Raw genomic sequence first — 16,963 nt, forward strand, 5'->3', positions numbered from 1 at the left:
GCTGGACTCTGCTCCCCCTTTTTCCCAAGCAGTAGGATGAAAGCAAGCGAGGGGCCTCCTGCCCGCTGAGCCTTCGCTGGAACAGGACCCTCACGTTAGCAACCCAAGGGAAAACACAGAATCCCAGAATCAATGAGGTTGGAAGAGCCCTCTGGGATCATCGAGTCCAACCATTGCCCTGACACCACCATGGCAACTAGACCATGGCACTAAGTGCCATGTCCAGGCTTTTCTTAAACCCCTCCAGAGATGGGGACTCCACCACCTCCCTGGGCAGCCCCTTCCAATGGCTAATGACCCTTGCTGAGAAGAAGGGCACAGATGGAGAGGGGGAAGAAGCAGTAACTTGGCACTGGGGTAGCAAAAAGGGGCTCTTTAAGGCTGGACTTGAGTGGCTGCAGGTACAAGCCAAGCTGGATCAGAAGCTCTTCTTGCTGCTCTCAATGCAGGGGTAAAAGGGCCCATAATCGATGGGGCAGGATGGTGTGTTACCCTTCACAGTGACAATAAGCACAGGGAGCTTTCGCCTGCTCCTGGTTGGCCCTACAAATCCAAACACCACCGGAAAACCCTCCCTGGGCACACAGCAGGTCAGGGCATGCTGGTGGGGAGATCACCCAGCACGGGGAGATGCTGCAGGTCAGGGCTGGCGAGGCTGGAGCACGACAAACCCAGCCAGCGCTGCGCCTCGCGCCCCTGCCAGGTGCTCAGCCCCTCGCAGGATCAAGCCTGAGCGAAAGGGAGACAGGAACAGTTCAAAAGAAACCCCTCGAGCACGCCTGGCGAAGCACCGCGCACCCCCTTATCAGCACCCGCGGGCGCCAGGCGCTGCAGAGCACACAAAAGGCAAAAGGCAGCCCTTGGGCCGAGCCAACGAGTCTTAATATTTGCATTTGGTAAAGCAAACTAATAAATCCCCATGAGTTTATCCGTGCTTCCCGTTTGTATTTATTAGGAAGAATGACAGGCAGGTTTTCCTCCTGGTTACCCAGGTAAATAGCCACACAGCTCCCACACCCTTCCCCTTTCCAACGGCCTGGCTTTCTGTTTGCTCACCGTCTCCAAACAAGCTGGGACTACACAACTGAGCGACACCAAAGGCAACCGGCCTTTGAAGTAGATATTCGTTATGAACTCCCAAAGGGCCACAGCCAAGCGCTGAGCTTCCCCCCTCCATCCCCAGAGCAGGGTCTGCAGCCACGGGGACACAGGACAGGCAGCACTGGTGGCCATCAGCAGGTCCATGCAGGCTGGGATTGATGGAGGAGCCGCTCCCAGGCACGAAGATCTTCACCAAAGGATGCTACGGTGTGGGCACCACCGGGGTGGTGGGTCTGAGTGACCCAGAGCCTCTGCCTTTCCGTGGGAATTCAACCTCCCTACACCCAGCCCTCCTACACGGACATTGGGGTGATTCAAACATGTAGCTGAAAACAGAGTTTGGCCCGTGGTGAGGCCAGACGCAGGGAATACCGGCCGTGGCAGCACCGTGGCAGCTGGCACTGCTTCTCACACTCTCCCTGGGGTGGGGTAACAGCGGGACCATCGCTGGAGGTGTCCCCCATAGCCACAGCCTGTGTTTTCATAGAATTGTTGTGGTTGGAAAGGACCTTTAAGATCATCGAGTCCAACCCTTAACCCAGCGTTGCCACTAACCCATGTCCCTCAGCACCGCATCTACTCGGCTTTAAAATCCCTCCGGGGATGGGGACTCCACCACTGCCCTGGGCAGCCTGTGCCAGTGCTCGACAACCCTTTTGGGGAAGGCATTTTTCCTGATATCCAGTCTAAACCTCCCCTGGCAATTTTCAGTGGGATGGGCACACTGTTGCTTCACAGTAAGCCGAATAATGGGTGTCAAAGGAAAGGACCCAGGACTTGGTGTTTCAGGGGCATGAAACAACATGATTTAAGGGGAAATAATTTGCATTTCAGTTGCTTTTGGAGCAGGAGACATGCGAGGGGCAGCTCACCTGGCCCTGCCCGGGCAGTGATGGTTAAGGGTCGCAGAAAGGGAAGAGGGAAAGGACAGGGGAGAGTTTTTCTGCAAAGCAAAGGCATTAAACTCTTGGCCCGGCTTTGTTAGGGCAGAGGTTTGCTAAAGCGCTGGTGTCCTGCACAAACGCATCCCTCGGCAGCCCCGCGATAGGGCCGTGATGTAAGTGTGGCTGAGCCAAGGCAAACGGAAAAGAACATCGAGCACTCGCAGAGGTAACGGGTTTTATTAAGAAGTTTAATTATTTCTGAAGGTGACATTTTCCCCCATCTCGACATTCTCCTCGCTGCGGTTTGGCATCCCCCACTCACTGGGCTCCATGTGGGATGTGATGGGGCCGCGGGTGCTCGGACCCCCCCTGAAGCCACCCAACACCCCTGGCACAAGATGAGGCTCTGCCAGACAGTTTTAAAGCCCCGGACACCACGATCGCCAACTCGGCTTCCACCCCACAGCTCCTCCGAAGGCTTTCGCCCCTCCAGCTCCCACCACAGGCATCGGCACCCACGTGCTGCAGGCTGGGTCCAGCCATCCTCATGAAGAGCCCAAGACCCCATAAGGCATCAAAAAGAAGAGTAGAGGGGTAAAAAAAGAAAAAAAAATCCACAGCTGGTTCCTTGGAACCGGGCAAGCACTTGGTCCTTCACAGGGAAAAGCATCAAGCTGCCATTTGACCCCCGAGCACTTTGCCATCCATCACCAGCACTTCCCAGAGGATAATTTCCAAAGCCCAACAGAGAACAGCTAATTAAGTCCTTTTGGCTCCACATGGGTCAGCGTCGGGAGGAAACCCCCCTCGCCAGGCTGGGGACGCGGAGTCCAGCAAGGGAACAGGGGGCAGCTGGTGGAGAAGCTGCTTTCGGTGGTGGGTGAAGCTCCGTGGCTCCCCGGGGAGCTGCTGGTCCCCGCTGTCCCTCTCTCTGTGCCCGTCCTCGGGAGGGTGCTCCTGGGTGCTCCAGCACCTCGGGACGTGCCGCTCTCAGGCCCCCACACCCCGAGCCTTCACCACGGACCCTGTGAAGGAAAAACACGGTGTTAATGGAAGGTCCAGGCTGGGAGGCAGCTGGTTGTGATGAAGCAAATCGTGATTCCTCTTTGTCACCAAATTAAATGTTTGGAGCAATGTGTAAAAGAGGAGATGCACCAGCAGCCCCACGCTTTGGAGGCTGGAGCCCGTCCCAAGGCCTGGGGCTGGTGGGGACCTGTTATGGCTGAGCAGTCCGTGTCCAAGCTGGCTGGGAGGAGCTCTCCATCCACAGCGACTCTCAGTGACAGATGAGACACCAGCACTGACAACATCCCCAGGAAAACCCGCATTCCTCAGCCACGTCACTCTGGAGAGCCCAAAAACAGTGTCAGCCCCAAGGCTGAGCTCCCACGGGATCCGGAGACGTCAGGTCAGGGTGCAGGACAGCACAAGGGTGGATAAGAGGCACGGCCAGGGGCTGATGGAAGAAAATCAAATGGCCGTTTCCATGCGACAGCCAAATCAACGGCATCTGGGAACGCAGAGGGAGGGAAAGCGGCTCGTGCACACGCGGGTCTGAGGTCCGAGGGATGTGCGAGTCACTGATCAAACACCCCAGCACCGAGCTGGACACGGGGTGACCACTGTGCTAGCAGGGAGGGCTGCTCCCCATCGGAGGGACGGGCGGCTCCTCTCGCTCTGCTGGAGTGTTCCCAGGGAGGTCGCAGCCGCCCCGTGCCCATCCCCGTGCCCTCATGGCTGCCCTAGAGGACCCAGCAGAAAGGGGCTCCTTTTCCCAAGCTGCCAGAGACTTTTGGAAGGAGATGGGGAGAAGAAGACGCAGTCCAACAGCAAACACTGTGACCAGAGTGGGGCTGGATCTCCTTTATCCCTCTCCATCTGTGGGTTCCCCACCTACAAGCTCTCAAATGAGCTGCAACGTACTGGAGGATCCAAACTCGGCACAACCAGCTCCCGTTTGGCCCAGACAAGCTCTTGGCCCATTTGGGCAGATTAATCATTTGCTTTCCTCCTTGATTCTCACCCTGTTCACCCCGTAAGATCATTAAAAAGCTTTTTTCTCCCAAAGCAAACCCTGCCCACCTCCCCGTCCTGCTCCGGCATTAACTAGGGGCACACAGAAAGGAGGGTAGAGGTTTATACTCATTTATCGTGCAATACCCATCATCTGTTTGCTTTGGGCTTCACAAGGAATATGCCAGCAAGCTTGGCACCTCCTGGCCAAGATTTTGCACCCCCAGCAATACAGTGGAGGTACAAACCAGCCCCCGTGGCCCCTCCCGGGCGAAAGCCTGACAATCAGCTTCGGGCTTTGGGGGAAAGAGTTTGCAAAACGCTGCGCGCAAGTGTCCCTGGCTCTTGTAAATGTGTTAAAAAATAAAACCCTCTAAGAGCTTCCAGATGTTCTGTTTATGTTGTGGTGTTACCCAGCTCCATCCTCCCGAGGCCAATACGCAGCCTCAATGAAATCGCAGCAGGCAGGGGGGAGCGGAGGAGGTCCGGACCCTCTTCCTCCTCTTTCCCCGTTAACTCCCACGCTGCTGGCGAACGTGCTGAGAGCGGCTGCAAATCCTCCCTCCCGCCCTGAGCATCTCCCTGCCTCGTGAATCAGAGAATCACAGACTGGTTTGGGTTGGAAGGGACCTTAAAGATCATCTACTTCCAACCCCCCTGCCATGGGCAGGAACACCTTCCACCAGACCAGGTTGCTCCAAGCCCCATCCAACCTGGCCTTGAACACTGCCCGGGAGGGGGCAGCCACAGCTTCTCTGGGCAACCTGGGCCAGGGTCTCACCACCCTCACAGCCAAGAATTTCTTCCTAATATCTCATCTCAATCTCCCCTCTTTCAGTTTAAAACCATTCCCCCTCCTCCTGTCACTCCATGCGCTTGTAAAAAGCCCCTCTCCCGCTTTCCTGTAGACCCTTCAGGCACTGGAAGGTGCTAGAAGGTCTCCCCGGAGCCTTCTCTTCTCCAGGCTGAACAGCCCCAACTCTCTCAGCCTGTCTCCAGAGCAGAGGGGCTCCAGCCCTCTGATGAGCATCACTGGGCTTTGCAAGGCACCAACCCCAAACGCCCAGGCTCTGGGCACCGCTGCACAACGGGGACTGGGACGGGGCAGGGAGCTAACGCTTTGGTGGCGGCACCCTAGAGGCACCCAGTGCCCACCAGCACATGCTGAGCAAGAAGGTCCAGAAGGTCCAACCCCACCACGTCCACCTGAGCGGGTCCTGAAGGTCTACCAGAAACTACCTGCTGCTGGCGTGAAGATGCGACAGGGCAAAAAGGATGTCAAGGAGCCCCGGGCGTGTGTGTGTGCAGCAAGCGCGGCTCGGGACTCTTTGCACAGGGCGTTGCAGGTCCAGCGCGCTGCTTTTGAAGCTCCCTTGAGCGAGCTGCGTGGTTGGCAGCAATCAGAGCTCCATAAAGCGGCGATATCGCAGCTATGCGCGCGGGCTCTGATGTGTTATCGGCTCCCCTCCCCGGCGGGGAGGAGGGCAGTCATTGCCGCGGCCCGTTTGAAAGCGTGTTAGCACCTGGAGATCAAAGGCACTTCCTGATGCCCCCACCCCAGCGCAGCCCTTCGGCGGCGCGGTCCCAGCTCGGGTCAGGACACGGCCCAAGACGCGATGCATCCGGCCCGGGCGGCTGCTGCGGGATGTCCCCCTGCCCACACCGGGGACGTTAGCACGTCCCTACCGTGTGGATTAGGTACCTTGTTCATTGCCACCCTTCAGGCAGGGACATGGAGCTCAGGCAGGTTCAAGGCCATGCACCCGCCCACCCCAGTTTAACCACACGCCAAAGGACAGAGCACTCCGGTTTGTCCCAGAGACACCCCCAATGAGGGACCATCCTCGCCAGACCCTGCTGACCTGAACAAACCCCACTCAGGACAAACCTCCCTCCTTCCCGGGAGGACTGGAGCATGTCTGCTACAAGGAGAGGCTGAGGGAGCTGGGGCTGTTCAGCTGGAGAAGAGCAGACTGAGGGGGGATCTTATCAATGCTCACAAATACGTCAGGGGTGGGTGTCAAGGGGATGGGGCCAGACTCTTCTCAGTGGTGCCCAGCGACAGGACAAGGGGCAACGGGCACAAACTGAAACATGGGAAGTTCCATCTGAATATGAGGAAAAACATCTTGACTTTGAGGGTGGCAGAGCCCTGGCACAGGCTGCCCAGGGAGGTGGTGGAGGCACCATCTCTGGAGGTGTTTAAGAACAGACTGGCCATGGCACTTAGTGCCCTTGTCTAGTTGACATGGTGGTGTCAGGGCAATGGTTGGACTCGATGAGCCCAGAGGGCTCTTCCAACCTCAGTGATTCTGTGATTCTCCACCATCTGCACATCCCCCAGCACTAAACCTACCCCGAGAACACTACCCCAGGTGCAATTTATGTTTCCCCCGGGCCAGTTGCCTCCCACGAACCCCGCGCTCCCCAGCGAGGCGTTATCCGCTTCCCCGCGCCCTGGACCGCTCCAGCCCCGGGAGGACAAGCAGCAGCAGCAGCAGCACAGCCAGGCCACACACCGCGAGCCTCGAGGCCACTGGTGCCTCCTGGCCACCAGCCCCCACGCTGCTGCTGTTCCCCTCTCCGTGAGCCCACCGCAACGCCCCAGGAGATAGGAATAGAAAGGAATAGAAACGGGACTTCTGGCTACGGAGGATGGGAGCATCGCGTCCGCAGACAGCTCGAGCACAAGCTGCGTGGGCAGCAAAGCCAAACAGGAAAGAAAACCAAGAGGCAGGGAAACGATTCTGGCAGCGCTCACGTTATGGCTCGCTCAGCACTCACGCCTCCCTGCTGCTCCCTCTCCGGGTGTCCCTCCCTCAGACCCCTCGCCCTGCTCAGACATGCCCCAATTCCACTTTTACTGTCAAAATGTTTCCCATCCGAAGGGCTGGATTTAGAAAAATGCAGCTAGAGCCTGTTTGCAGGAGCCGGTCCCACCACAGCCCACGTTAACACCTCGCTGCGTTGTCCCCACACGGACCCCCAGGCAGGGCTCAGCCTGGCCCCAAACCCCGCACAGGGACAGGGCAGCCCCGACGTGACCAGGTCTGCAGAGAAACGGAGACCGGGGCACATGGAAGGACCTGGAAAAGGATGGGGCTTCAGCCCTGCCCCCTCCGAACCCCCAAAACATGGAGGTGGGGGAGGACAGAGGTGAGGGGCGATGGGGGGGACACGGGGGGGTCTCGCTGTGCCCTTCCCAGCCCAGGCAGTGACTCGATACCCGCCTTAAAGCCATTTACAGTTTAGAGATGCAGGTTCATTCGCATGCCCCGACGTGCTTAATGACCGAAGTGCTCTTCAGTGAACCCAGCGATGGATTGTAAAATAAAGTCAATGAGGCAAGTGGATTAAAGGGGAAAAAAAAGGCAAAAGATCTGAGAGAGATGAAACGGACCCGCTGAGTCACAGCCAATGCGCTGGGTCCCCCCAGCCTCGGCAGCCAGACCCCCTGCCACGTCACCCAGCGATGCCCGTCTCCCAGCCCCTTCCTCCAGCAAGGAGCCCAGTTGGCCACATCTCAGCACAGGCAGCAAACCCCAGCCCGGGGTCCCACGGAGACCCGCAGGTGGTGGAGGAAAGGAGCCCGGCAGTGACCAGCCCCCATCCCACGCTGTCCCCACCCTGCGAATGAACACAGGAGATGTCAGCATCCCCAGCAGCGTGACACCCACACTCAGAGGGGTCCTTCCCGTACGAAAGCTGAGCGATCCCGAGGAAGAAGCGGTGCGGTGGGAAGGGGGAGCCCAGCCTGCCCCCAGCTCTGCCCGGCCTCACGCTCCCCCCCATCGCCCCGTCCTGCCTCCTCAGACACATCTTTGGAGCAGCGTCTCATCAACGTGGCTTTAAACCGGCTACAAAGGAGCCCGCGGGGCTGGTGCAACCCTTTGACACCGCTGCAACGCGGACGAGCCTTCTCCCTAAACCTCCGGGCTGTCGCAAGAGCCAACCTAATTCCCAGAGTTTCAGCCCAAAGAGATTATCTGCGTTGCTAACCCAAGCATGCGACACACAAAGCCGTGCCAAAACCCCGGCCAGCCTCAGAGAAGATGTCATTAAAACTCCTCCAGCTAGAGGAAGCGAAGCAAGTGGTTTGTTCCCATGCCGCCCTTTCTGGTAACGCGTTAATAAATAACCGCGGCCCAGACAGGTGCTGTCAGCTCCGCCGTGAGTCACCGACCCGCCGCAAACAGCCCTGAGTCACGACGCGACGGTCCCGCACGTTCACGCCCTCGCTGAGCCCCATGGGACGAGCGGGGATGCTCAGTGCCGGACCATCGAGGGGTAGGAGACATCCCCCCCCTCAATCCTGACTATTTAACCCAACGATAGCAAAGGGCATTCATCGAGAGCTCGCTCTAAGCTGCAACACCCCGGAAAAGCTCACGAGGTTGTGATGAAGAGGAGGCTCAGAGGTGACCTTAGGGCATTCTACAACTACCTGAAGGGAGGTTGTAGCGCAGTGGGAGTCGGCCTCTTCTCCCAGGCAACCAGCGATAGGACAAGAGGACACAGCCTCAAGCGTGGCCAGGGGAGGTTCAGGTTGGACATTAGGAAGCATTTCTTCTCAGCAAGGGTCATTAGCCATTGGAAGGGGCTGCCCAGGGAGGTGGTGGAGTCACCATCTCTGGAGGGGTTTAAGAAAAGCCTGGACATGGCACTTAGTGCCATGGTCTAGTTGCCATGGTGGTGTCAGGGCCATGGTTGGACTCGATGATCCCAGAGGGCTCTGCCAACCTCGTTGATTCTGTGATCTCCCAGGCTGCGGCTGCAGAGGATGGGGGTGCAGGACATTGCTCCCAGCACCAGGTGCTGGTTTCCTCCTCAAATCCCAGCCCTGATCAACCCACTGAGACCTACACACAGGCACTCACCCTGGAATAAGCGAGACTAAAAATATGCGTTTTAACCCCCCCAACAGAAACACCTCCAACGACTTTCTTCTTGCCCACATACTCCAACCTGTTCTGCTGCCTCCTTCTACCAAATTTTTCCCCCTCCTTCCCCGCAAGAAAAGGCTGCTCTTTCTTTCAAACGATGTGTCACAGTGAGACTGACAGGCAGACAAAAGAATGAAGAAAGTCCCATTCTCCTTCATTTTTGTGACACGGCGATAAGCACTGAACGGTGTCAGGGCTGGACGACACGGACTCCGGGAGAGGTTTTGGGCAGGCTCTGGCACCCGATGACAGCTCTGGCACCTTTATTAAAAGCATCCCCAAAGTGATAACCCTCTGACAGTGATCGATGGGCCTGAGTAGTGAAACGATGCTCCCTGAGCACAGACTTTGGTCACCTCTCAGCATTTTTAGTTCTGCTGCCAGACCTCCAGCAGTCCCCATCTGCAGGCAGATGGGAGCCCCTGATGATCCACCTGATCCCTGGGCTCTTCCAAATGAGCTGGAGAGCTTTTCCCCCTCCTCTTCTCACCAACAAGGAGAGCGAACCCTGGAGCCCCCCGGGGAAAGGGGACACCCCAACCGCAGAGGCCACGTCCCGGCCGCCCACGGGGCGATCTCCAGCACAGCCCCGAGCAGCCCCACGTGCCCAGCGCCGCTCCCCCACCAGCTAAATCCTCCTTTATTAGGACCAGACTAATTCAGCCTTAACCCACAAATGCCTTAGGATCTCACTTAATCCCGTAGCAAGCTCTTCCCCGTTGCAGGCTGCAGGTGTAACCCACCTCTTTGGCTGCCTCCCCGCATCCTCACCCCATCTGGGCTCTTTGATAGCGGCTGGGCAAGGCTGCGGTTGGCTTTGCAGGCAGGACACGGGCAGGGCACGGGCAGGTCTGCCAGGAATCGCCCCCCTGCAGAGCCCGGGCAGAGGGGCCGGGCACTCTCACCTCCCCACAACAGCCCACCACCACAGCAGAGCTGCTCCCCAGGCTGCCCCGAGCGGCTCCTCTCCATCCCCAGGCTCGACCTTCCCCTCCCCTGGGCTGTCACACCGAAAGAGCCGCAGATGCCAGCGCAGCATCACGCGAAGGCACAGAACAGCCTTCGCTCTCCACCAGCACAACATCTCCCCATATTTTGGGGTGTCTAATCCCAGAGAGGGAGAACGGGGCACACACAGACCCTGCATTCGGGGTCCTCTGGAGCACCTGGGGTCTCCTTGGAGCAAGACCTTCACCCGCTGCCCGCTCCCCCCGGGGTGCTCTGCAGCACCTCCTGCATCCAGGCAGAAGCAAGCAGGGATGGACCCCCAGGATAAAAGGGATTACGGGGGGGACCATCCTTATTCTCACACACCTCTCTCTGCTCCCGTCCTGGTGCAGCGATGCGCTGCCTCACAGGTTGGGAAAGGGGCTGCGAAACCTCCTTGTTTGGCTCCAGGGAGGTGATGGGTTCGGCCATGCAACCCGCAGGGTCCCACCCTGAGGGTGAGCTCTGGGGATGTTCAAAGTCCTCACATCTGCGTCAAGGTGTTTTCTGAAAAGCTTTGAATTAGGGAGTGAACCCAGACAAGGGTGCAAAAGCCCCACGCTGGAGTCCTGCCCTTGCTGGAGGCAGGATCCCTGCCACCCCCTGCCCTCTGGGACCAGCCCCGCCGGGGAGGGTGGGAGGAAAAACCATCCGGCTGCACATTTATTTTGCAGCTTTGAGCTGATTTCTGTCCCTGGGGATTACCAATTTAAGCAGTGTTTTTTTCCTGTTCCGACCCTAAGCTGATTAATTCTCTGCGGCCCCCTTCTCCCCCCGTTCCCCCCCTTCCTTTTGCATGAAAAAAAGAGGATATGAAACGCCAGCAAAGCGTGCCAAGGCAGAGCCGGGCAGGGAGAGCAGGACTGTGGCTGCCCAGCTCCCCGAGCCCACGGCGGGCCGCATCCTGCCTTCCCTCCAGAGCCATCAGCTCCGTCCCACCGGCTGCACAGTCAGGGTCAAACCACAGCTTTATGATCTTTATCTTCTTAGTGCAAAGGAACTGATATCCCCGAGGGAGGGGAGAAACCTCCCCGTCCGCTGAGCCCAGCCGGTGAGGGCCATCGGCACCATCATCGCCCTCCCAGCGCAATGGGAACAACTGGCTCGTATGAGAGATGCTGGTGGGGACTCATCCATGAGCAGCGAGACTTAGAATCATAGAATGGTTTGGGGTGGAAGGGACCTTAAAGACCAGCCAGTTCCAACTCCCCTGCCATGGGCAGGGACACCTTCCACCAGACCAGGTTGCTCCCAGCCCCATCCAACCTGGCCCTGAACACTGCCCGGGAGGGGGCAGCCACAGCTTCTCTGGGCAACCTGGGCCAGTGTCTCACCACCCTCACAGCAAAGAATTTCTTCCTAGTATCTCATCTAAATCTCCCCTCTTTCAGTTTAAAACCGTTCCCCCTCATCCCATCACTCCATGCCCTTGTAAAAAGCCCCTCTACTGCTTTCCTGTAGCCCCTTCAGGTACTGGAAGGTGCTAGAAGGTCTCCCCGGAGCCTTCCCTTCTCCAGGCTGAACAGCCCCAACTCTCTCAGCCTGTCTCCATAGCAGAGGGGCTCCAGCCCTCAGATCTGACTTGCCCTGGCACTATCCCAAGCGCAGGAGCCTCCCCGTGCAAGCACCGTCACTCGCAGCGGCACGTAGCCCAGCACACCGGCGAGCCCCATGGCACGCCCGGGTCTGCTGCTCTTAGAGAGAGGGGCTGGGGAGGCTCAGGGACGGGGGGGATGCAAAAGCTGCACCTCTCAGGAGCCTCTGGGGTGGTGGCTTTGGGGCACGTCTCTGCCAAGGTGACACGGGAGCGCGGGGACAGGCTCTGGTGGGACAAGCCGCGTCCCGTCGCCTGCCAGCACCGCGGCTGCCAAGGGGCTCCTCGCGGTACCACCGCCACAGCATCCCCAGCTCCACCGAGCCCCAGCACCGCGGATGGAGATCCATAACAGAAAATAATCCCCAGTTAATTACCTAAAATCACCCCAGAGCAAAGCCAGGTTTGCCAGAACCCCTCTCACACGCAGACACAGGCACAGCCATGTGGCAGGAAAGCCCAGCACACACCCAGCCCTATAAAAAGATAATTATACAATCTGCAACGGTAAATTAGCACAGCAAAACACCGTTTAATTCTCACAAAGAACCTCAACACCAGATCAAGAGGTAAAACTACCTCTCACCTGCAGTGAGATGAGCCCCCGGGTCAGGATTACGGCTTATTGCTGAGGCAGGGTGGGAAGGTTCAGCGACTGCCCTCACCCGAGGTTTGGCCTGTGGAGAGGAGCGAGTTGGGCTGGTTGGCCCTTCTGGATGCTTGAAACTGGGGAGCAACAGCAAAAACCCTTTATGTGCATAAATCAAGGCAGAAGATTCACTGGTCTTCTGTTTTCAAATGGTAAGGCATAAAAATTGGGGATTTTTTTTTAAATTACTACATTTAAATAACTTCCCTTTAAGTGGAACAAAAAAAAAGACGCATAAAAAACCCAAGTCTTGCAGCTGGTCCCGTCCAACCCAAGGACACAGAGTTGAAAGGACAAAATACCCCTCTTCAAACAACCACACAACTCAAAAACCATCGCAGAGCCCCGCATCCCCTCGGCGTGTGACGGAGCTGGACCCCATGCCCTGCTCATCGCCTCCCAATCTTGGACTAAATCTGATGGCAAAGAGAGATACAGAAAGGAACCCCCCACCTCCTGCCCCGCAGGGCTTGAAGTGAAAGGGAAAAAGGGTAAGAAAAAGGACTTTGTTTTAACTCAGATTTGTTGGAAGTGGGGGAAAAGCAAGGTTTTCAAAAATAATTTTAAGGGAAAAAGTATATTTTTACTATGCCCCCGCAAACACAAATCTATTGCTGATCATTCTGCAAGTGAAACGTAACCGTGTGTGGCCGCGTTTGGGACTATCTGGGCTTGGCATCGCCCGTGTCGCGTTCCCCGTGGGTCACCCCAAGGGGTAACACCCACCCGCTGGCCCTCGGCAGGGAGACGACGGGGGATTGCGCCAGGCAGGAGAGCTCCGAAATTCAGCCCTGGGATGGGGAAGGTTCAAGGTGAGGGTTTGGTGACCCCTGGAAGTCCCTTGGGACCATTCCCAGCAGGAAGCAAAGCAAACAGCACCCGCCGGGCGGGTGACCTCGGCAGAGGACACGCAGACACGGACTTTCAGCCCAGCGTTTCCTAGAATTAGCCAGGGATTTTTTGAAACTGTTCCTGGCTGCGAAACGCCGATTGGTTGCAACTTCAACTCGATGCAGGAATATAAAAATGTAGGTCAGGAAAAAAAAAGCATCCAAGTGAAAAGCTCCTTGTTCCTCGGCGCGACGCCTCGTCCGACCGGCCCTGCGGTGCCGTCCCGGGGTGAAAGGCTTGGGGAGGGCTCGATGCGATGGGCACCTGGGAGATGTCCCAAACCTCAGGGTTTTTAGAGGGTGAAGTAGCCGTTTCTGCGGTGCCTGCGGACGGGGGACATCGGTGGTGGGGCTCGTGCTGCCAGGGCACGCTCAGCCCGCCCCGGCTGCCGTCAGCCGCGGGGCAGACACTGATTTTGTACAATTTCTACGTCTTTCCCAGTTATTCCAGGCACTTGGCTCTTCAGATTAAGGCGCAGATTGCAGCAAAGCAGTAAACGCCTGCTCCCATCTTTGGGACAAGATCAGCCCAGCGTTTTCAACATGCTCCGGGGCAAAGCAGGGAGGGGAAAGCCAAAAGGCAGCGATTTCCCGACACAATATTAAATTCAGCCAGGGCAGCATCCCGACATTTGACCCCAAAAACCTGCTACCTGGGGTACAAAGGCAGAGAGTTTCACGTGCCCCATTAAAGAGCCCAAAAGCACCCCAGAGCCAAAGAAGGTTTGCTTAGGACGGAGACGCACCCAAGTATTTATCACCCAAACTCTAACAGCAGCGATGCTGGAAACCCCTCTGGCTCCATCTACCCGGCCTCACAAGCACCTTCTTCCCCTCGTTAACGCCCAACCTAAGATCCACGTAGAGAGATTTTGGGGAGAAAATCCACCTTCTAGAAAAAAATGGATGATTGCCCCCGCAATCGTGGGGCTGCCCCAGCCCTCTCCCCTCCCGAGCCGGGGAACAGCTGATCCCTTTTCAACACGTCCACGGGTCGCAGCTGTAATTTACTGAGCTCATTTAACCACACGCGCCCGCGTCCAGCGCCCGCCGCAGCCACCGAGCTCAGCCCTCCGCCCCAGCCGCCTCCTGCAATTTGCTTTTTGTTTGCTTTAATTGAGAAAAGAGGGAAAAAAAATAAGAAAGAAGAAAAAAAAAAAAAGAAAACCCTCTCCCAACCCTTTGGTTTCATTTTTCAGGTGCCTTGATTTATGGGTTGGCCTATTCCCTTTTAATAGGCTCTCTCCGCGGGAGCCGGGGTGTTTCCCGCGGGAAGGCTGCGTGTGCTGCGGCTCGAGGGGTCCTGCCACGTGCCCCCAGCAATGAGACCCGGTCCCCATCATCATCATCTTGATCTGAGGAGGAAGAAAATTGGGAGCAGCTGCATCCCCTCCGGCTGCGACTGCAACCTCCGTCCCGAGCACGTCGCGGTCCAGCCCTGTGCATCCCCGGGTGGGGTCTCCCCCCTTGTAGGCACCTTTCAGGTCCCTGCTCCCACTTCCCAGCACTCAGACAACGCAAGCAAGTCTAGAGCAAAGAAAGCTTCCAAGAAAGATATTTTCTTGGAAGCTTCATCTCAGCAGATGAATCTTCATCAGAGCAGCTTCATCTCAGCCCCATCCCTAGAGCAGGCGAGAAGAGGAACCTGGCCAGCGCCAGAGGAAGGCAAGAGGAGCCTGGCACTGCCCAGCCTTCTTCCCACCACCCTCCTCCTCCCCCAGCTCCCACTGTTGCCTTGGGCATGATCCAGGGCACAGTGCCCACGAGGAGAATTCCCAGCAGATGAGATCTACAGCTCATTTAATTAAATTTTTCCTTTTAGGTCAAATAAGAGGATTCTGCCCAGCTAAGGGCTGGAGGAGTAGAGCCAGCCAGCCACCAAGCCCTGAGCCCACTGAGTTTTCCCTCCCAGGTTGGACACAGCAGCTCGGGGAGAGGTTGACCCATCATCTAGGAGGGTGCTCAGAGGAGCTGGAGACCTTTGGATACGTGGCCGGGGAGGATGGGTGAAAACGCATCCTTTAGCGATGGCAATGAACGTGCATCCCCGCTAACCCATCTCATGGGCTGGGTTGCTGAGGGCAGGGAAGGACTCAATGAAACAAGTCACGTCAGGGACAGCCCCTGGGGTTTTCCAGGTCTTCACCAGCTTTATGGTCTCTCTTCTGCAGGTTGTCCCCAATTGCAGACTGGGACCAGGCGGTCACAGATCCCCACCCCATTAAGCAAAGCTAGAAACCACACTGCAACCTGTGGGGCCTCAAGCAACAAGAGTAATGGGGAAAAATGGAAATCTACCCCTACCTGCACCCCTTCACCAGTCCCTGTGACAAGGGGGGACCCGCCAGCCCCAGCCTCCAGCCCTTCAAGGCTCCTTAAAGCATCTCACTGAGGATGGCGATGCTAAACCTGCTCTCGCACCCCATGGAGAAGCGGGTGCATCCCCCAGCTCACTGGTACAGCTCCACCAGTTCAGACTGGGTAAAACTGCTGGAAGCCACGTTTTTCATCGGCGCAGCAGGCAGGCTTGGCCTCTCGACAACCAGAGCTTTTTTAAATAATATATATATCAGCCTAGCTACGCTGCTGGCTGAGCCCCAGACGACTGCAACCGGGGCCAATCCCCAGGATAAACACAGCCTACCTGGGTTTATAAGTGCCAGAAGCATGTAGGCACCATGCGCGCTCTCTTATATAAACAGCACTGCAAAAACAGCCCTGAGCGCCGCAGGAACGCTTGTAGTACGCCCCGTACACGAGATGAAGTGTTTGGGAACATTACTGCAACGGATCCCGTGGGAGATGCTTTCCCTCCTCCTGCCTGCCCCACGCATCAGCCTTAAAGGCAACCCCGAGCACGGCGCAGCCTTTCCCTGCTCGCCCCAGGCACCAGGCTCGGTTGGAGGAAGAGGATGGTGTCCTGCAGCCCGAGATGCTCTCAGCCACCCGGGGTTTGGGACGTGCAGCTGGAGAAGTCCCCAAGCTGCTTACGCCTGCCGAGGCGGGGATGGATGGTGCAAGCGATGCTGGGCAGCCAGCACAGCAAGGGATGCAGTGGAGCAGGCAGAGGGGGTACCCAGCCCTCTGCACGGGCAGGAAAAGAGCTGCAGAAAAAGCCAGAAGATGCCCAAGAGCTACGTGAAACCCAGGACCGAGGTTTCACACACGCTGGCCACGCACGAGGTGCAGTTGCTCTGCGCCTGCACTCTCAGGACAAACGCTCCTGGCTGCAGCATCGCTGACTGGTCCCTGCAGCGACGCAAGAAGAGCAAGGAAAGATCCCTGCCCACAAAAACCTCACAAGCAGGTGCACCAAGCCAGGCCGTGCCAACCTTGGCAGAGCTCTTTCAGAGACCCCTGCTCCCCCACTCTTTCTCCCTCTACCCCTTCACTCCCAAGCCAGCCGGCAGCTTTCGGAGGGTTAAAAGGGTGCGTGCCCCCGCAGGGCTGGGCTCCCCTCCCTCCTCGCCCCTCTCTTCCCGGCATCACTTGGAGCCCAGAGGCTCTCCAGATGTAATCTCCAAGACAAACATACCGTGGCTGGAGCCCGCTCCATCCGCACTCAGACCGCAGACACTCGCGGCTCTGCCCCCTCGCCCCGCAGCAGCCCTGCATCCCCCCCACCAGCTCTTCCACACACGAGGTACCAGCAAATTGTCATCATCTTCACAGTGAAGCCGTGAGGGAGGGGTTGTAGCTGGGAGGGAAGAAATCCCCACCACAAGAGCCACCGTGTCTCTGGGTGGGTTTTTATGGCAGGTGAGGAGCTGGACATCTCTCTGCCCAGCCCGAGCCACCGGTGCAGCTGGATGGGTGCAGGAGGGAGGGGAAGAGCAGCATCAAAACATCAAATGGGATCGTTGGTGTGGCTCAAGTGCTGACCCAGCGAGGGCCACGCTTCT

The 16,963-nt window shown here is 57.6% G+C and overlaps 1 protein-coding gene and 1 long non-coding RNA gene across 3 annotated transcripts in view; one reads left to right on the forward strand and one right to left on the reverse strand.

Annotated features, from left to right (window-relative positions):
• The window catches only part of RPL38 (ribosomal protein L38), a 326,451-nt gene that overhangs the window by 44,449 nt on the left and 265,039 nt on the right, over positions 1-16,963 (forward strand). The window contains exon 1 of one of the 2 annotated variants that reach the window (XM_068413409.1): positions 390-403. The exons of the other annotated variant lie outside the window; for it this stretch is intronic. The gene's annotated coding sequence lies outside the window, so the exon portion shown is untranslated. Of the gene's footprint in view, positions 1-389; positions 404-16,963 lie in introns of those variants that run through there. 2 annotated transcript variants of the gene reach the window in all.
• The window catches only part of LOC137670515 (uncharacterized), a 58,097-nt gene continuing 43,346 nt past the window's right edge, over positions 2,213-16,963 (reverse strand). Inside the window, exon 2 of the long non-coding RNA XR_011049305.1 lies at positions 2,213-3,010. This is a non-coding gene — a long non-coding RNA (uncharacterized lncRNA). The remainder of the gene's footprint in view (positions 3,011-16,963) is intronic.

This window comes from Nyctibius grandis, chromosome 15 (assembly GCF_013368605.1).
Source record: "Nyctibius grandis isolate bNycGra1 chromosome 15, bNycGra1.pri, whole genome shotgun sequence".
Classification (NCBI taxonomy): Eukaryota; Metazoa; Chordata; class Aves; order Nyctibiiformes; family Nyctibiidae; genus Nyctibius; species Nyctibius grandis.